Source organism: Cicer arietinum, chromosome 5 (genome assembly GCF_000331145.2).
Source record: "Cicer arietinum cultivar CDC Frontier isolate Library 1 chromosome 5, Cicar.CDCFrontier_v2.0, whole genome shotgun sequence".
In the NCBI taxonomy this organism is placed as follows: domain Eukaryota; kingdom Viridiplantae; phylum Streptophyta; class Magnoliopsida; order Fabales; family Fabaceae; genus Cicer; species Cicer arietinum.
The window spans coordinates 4127200-4132516 of NC_021164.2; positions in this window are offsets into that span (position 1 = coordinate 4127200).

The window sequence follows — 5317 nt, forward strand, 5'->3', positions numbered from 1 at the left end:
AATGTAGTTTTCACATCAAGTTGTTCAACTTCTAGGTTCAAACTAGCTGCTAACCCAAGCACAACTCAGATAGAGGACATCTTCACCACAGGTGAAAAAATTTAATCAAAGTCAATACCTTTTCCCTGATTAAAACCTTTCACAACCAATCTTGCTTTGTATCTTGGTTGAGAACTATTCTCTTCTGCCTTTATCTTGTATACCCATTTGTTTTTGAGTGCTTTTCTACCATTAGGCAACATTATCAAATCAAATGTGTGATTCTCATGCAAGGAATTTATCTCTTCTTGCATGGCCTTTAACTATTTTTCTTTATCAACATTTGTAATAACTTCTTGATAATACTCTGGCTCTCCACTATCAGTGATCATCACATACTCATGTGGAGGATATCTTTGAGAAGGTTGACGCTCTCTAGTAGATCTTCTCAACTCAAACTCGACTAGTGGCTCAATTGGAACTTGCTCATCATGGTGAGGCACATGATCATCAGTTACATTCTCATCATCTACTTGTATATCTTTCCCATCAACAAAGATTTCTGCAGGGGGCTTAGACGCAACATTTTCAATGTAACTTCTGGAATTTGGTTTCTGTTTTTCAGTTTTATCAAAATCTTCAATAGTCTGGTCTTCACGAAATATCACCTCTCGGCTTCTGATAATTTTCTTGTCAACTGGATCCCACAATCTATAACCAAATCTTCATCAGCATAACCGAAGAATGTACACAGTTTGGATTTACTATCAAGCTTGGACCTCTCATCTCTTGAAATGTGAACAAAACATCTGCAACCAAAAACTCTCAAATAACGGTAATAGACATCTTTCCCTGTCCACACTCTATTTGGAACATCACCATCAAGTGGAATAGAAGGAGAAAGATTGATCAAATCAACTGCAGTTTTGATTGCTTCACCCCAAAAGGATTTCGATAATTTTGCATGAGAGAGCATACATCTGATTCTGTCATTAATCGTACGATTCATTCTCTCTGCAACACCATTATGCTGAGGTGTCTTTGGAACTATTTTCTCAAACTTGATTCCATGTTCTCTACAATACTCTTCAAATGGATCTCTGTATTCGCCACTGTTATCTGATCGAACACATTTCAATTTGCTTCCCTTTTCTCTTTCAAAACTTGCATGAAAATGCTTGAAGACTCCAAATCCCTGGTCTTTAGATTTCAAAGGAAATGCCCACACTTTTCTAGAGTGGTCGTCAATAAAAGTAACAAAATATGATGCACCACCAAGAGATTTACTATCCATCATACAAACATCAGTATGAACTAAATCAATAATATTTTGCCTCATATGAGGACCAATATTATGAAAAGAAACTCTATGTTGTTTTCCAGCAAAACAATGAGTGCAAGTTTTTAGAGACGTACCTCTAACAGGAAGAAAGTTTTTCTTCGCAAGTATATTGAGTCCTTTCTCACTCAAGTGATCGAGGCGCATATGCCATAAATCAAAAGATGCATCTTCAATTGCATTCACTTCTTCCTTGCATAACTTTATAGGCATCCTATAGAGAGAAGTGGAACTTTGCTCCTTTGCAACCACTAGGGACCCTTTGGTGATTTTACATATACCAACACCACCAAAGTAAGTGTGATAACCCTCAATATCCAAGGATTTTACCGAAATCAGATTGAGACGAATATTAGGTACATGTCTAACATTCTTCAACTGAAGCTCGCAACCAATCCCAGTTTCAACCCAAACATCTCCCATACCGATAATTTTACATACTCATTCATCTCCCATTTATACCATGCCAAAATCACCAGTACTGTAAGATGAGAAGAAATCACGTCTAGGAGTAATATGATATGAGGCACCCGAATCAATAATCCAAGTTGAATCCTGACATACAAGGTTTATGGAATTATCATCACAAACAATGTAGACATTATTAACAGATGCAACTGATGCATCCTATAGAGAGAAGTGAAACTTTGCTCCTTTGCAACTATTAGGGACCCTTTGGTTATTTTACATATACCACCACCACCAAAGTAAGTGTGATAACCCTCAATATCCAAGGATTTTACCGAAATCAGATTGAGACGAATATTAGGTACATGTCTAACATTCTTCAATTGAAGCTTGCAACAATCCCAGTTTCAACCCAAACATCTCCTATACCGATAATTTTACAAACTCCTTCATCTCCTATTTTTACCATGCCAAAATCACCAATATTTTAAGATGAGAAGAAATCACGCCTAGGAGTAACATGATATGAGGCACCCGAATCAATAATCCAAGTTGAATCCTGAGATGCAAGGTTTATGGAATTATCATCACAAACAATGTAGACATTATTAACAGATGCAACTGTTGTTGTATCTTTATCATTTTTCTTCTCTTTGTCTTCATCTTTTTCCCTTGATTGATCTCTCTTAAGGAACCTGCAATTTCTTTTTATGTGACCCGCTTTGCCACAATGATAGCATATCACTTCTTTTCTAGTCCTCGACTTTCTTCTTGACTTGCTACGAATTTCAGAGTTGTCGCGTCTATGGAAGTTTCTAGATTGACTTCTCCCCCGTGACTCTGTAACTAGTGCTTCTGACTTTGAGGAAGAACCAATCAAACCACGTTCCTTTCTTCGAGCTTCTTCATTCAACATGCTCTCTTTAACTGTTGACATTTTCAACTTTCCACTTGGAGCTGAATTGGTCAACGTCACAACAAGGACTTCCCAATTATCAGGCAAGGAACTCAACAATAACAACACTTGCAACTCATCATCTAATTTAATTTCTGCAGTTGTCAACTGATTCACTGTATTCTGAAAAATACTTATATGCTTTGCCATTGAATCCCCATCTTGTATTTCATACTCACCAGCTTCCGAATCAAGAATGCTTTATTTTGCACATTCTTTCGTTCATACAACTCTTTTAATTTTTCCCACATCTTGTTAGCATCTATTTCAGTTTCAACATGTGGGTACACACTAAGATCCAACCACTGCCTGATCAACGCCACTGCCTTTCTATTCATCTTCTTCCAGTCAACGTATGATTTATCTGCGGGTTTAGCAGTGTCACCCTCAATAAGATCATACAATTCTTTACTGTATAACATGTCTTCCATGAGAGTCTTTCAAAGTGTATAATTAGAAGAGTTGAGTTTAATCATATTGGGACCTTTATTTTCCTCCTCCATTTAAATGCACAAATCAAATAACCGAGCTCTGATACCACTTTGTTGGGAAAAAACCAGAGATAATTAGCGATAACTATCTCAATGACCAAACATAAAATACAATTCTAGAGCAAAAATAATTGGCAGAAAATTAAATATGAGACAAACACAATTTTTAACGTGGAAAACATCCCTCAAATTGAGAGAATAAAAACCACGGGACCTAGTCTAGTAAAACTTCCACTATAATAATTAATGGGTACACCAAAGTCTTCCTAATAACAATAGGGAACATCAATCAACAATAACAACCTTCCACTAAAGTGGGTATGCCAAAGTTACTCTCAGAGAAGATAAAATTACTCAAACTGTATATTAAAATAACAAACTCAGTGGTAGAAATAACATACTAAATTTGTAGATCAAACGGAGCAAGTTTGCTACACACATGTTACCACCACCGGAACCAAACCCTTATTTTTCTTCTCTGGCAGCCGTTCTCCTTCGTTCTACTAATTCTTAGTATTTCTAAATCCCTTTTATTTTGTTTACGTGGGCCTAGCCCAATAATACCCATTTTTTTTCTTTCTTTTATTTCAATAATAATAATACTAATACTAATAAAACTAGTGGGTTCCACTTGGGGAGTGAACTCACCCAACAAATACATTATAAAAATTAAAACAAACTTGACTTACCAACAATAATAAGATCCAGAGATAACAAACAATGAAACCATAAATAATTTAATACATAAATTTATCTTGGTTCACCACTAACTTGGTTACATCCAGTCCCCTCGTCCAGAAGACTTTAGCATGACAACCCCATTCTTTTGAGGAATTAACCATCTTAATCCTATAATCCAAGTATCCTAAGAATCCCATATTAAAGAAGGAACTAAATCACTATTGAGTTGGATACAAAAGGTTAGAACTTTAAGCATTTGCTTATAATAAAGTTAATAATAATAATAATAATAATAATAATAATAATAATAATAATAATAATAATAATAACTTTTACACTCTAAGAAAAAACATTTAGAGAATATTTCTCATTTGAGTTCTTCTAAGATGAATTTGGAATTTTGATCTTGAGTTCTTCTACTCTTTATGCTTTTCGATGATTTTCTTCTTCAATCTTCAGTATCTATTTATAGTTAAAATTCATGCTTCAATTTAGTCTTTGTTTAATTCCGAATTGTATCTTGTTCAGATTGATTATGTTCTTATTTTGTTTAGATTGGATTTGCAAATTCTTCAGATTGATTATGTTCATATTTTGTTCAGATTGTGTTGGTAAATCTTCATATTAATTCTTTCATATTTTGTTGTAGATAAATCTTGATCAAATCTTGACCATATCTTCTTTCAACTTGGTCAAAAATTTCTTCAATTATAAATATGAATCAAATCTTATTTTAGATTTTTTTTTTCAATTATAGATCTGAATCACATCTTATTTTAGATTTTCTTCAACAACATGAATCTTCTTTCATACTCTTTAAAACTAAATATGTTATTCTCATAAAATATTTTTCTTATTATAATAACTTTAAATATAAAATCAACTTAGTTATATCATATATATATATATATATATATATATATATATGATAACGTATGTCACATTATAGATCGATGACTAAAGTAACATCTACATCATATCTCATAACAAACTAACTTAACTAAAAAATCAAATTGATTCACTTTATTTAATTTCAAGGACTTTTTGACTATTCATATATTTGTAGGACTAACATTAGGGTAACTTATGACTTTTATAACTACAATGAATTAGTATAAATTTTGCAGAATATACAACTTATAAGTTTATTAATGTATTCTTATCAAAGAGAGTTAGCATGAATTTATTATTTTGATATTTTCTTTCATTGAGTATGTTTTGAAACTTAGGTTAGTCAAATAATTTTGTTTTTTATGTTTTATGATTCAATTTTAATGATTTTTTGAGTGATTTTTAATTCAATTCCAATGAAATTGTTATTTATTAATTCATTATAGTTAAAGTGTAGCTATCACACATACTTAAGTATTTAAAGAGTACAAGGTATTAAAATTAGGAAAAAAAAATTTGGGGTAAGAATTGTAGGTAGTAGAACATGTCTATAGTGCCCAATCGAGACCTGCC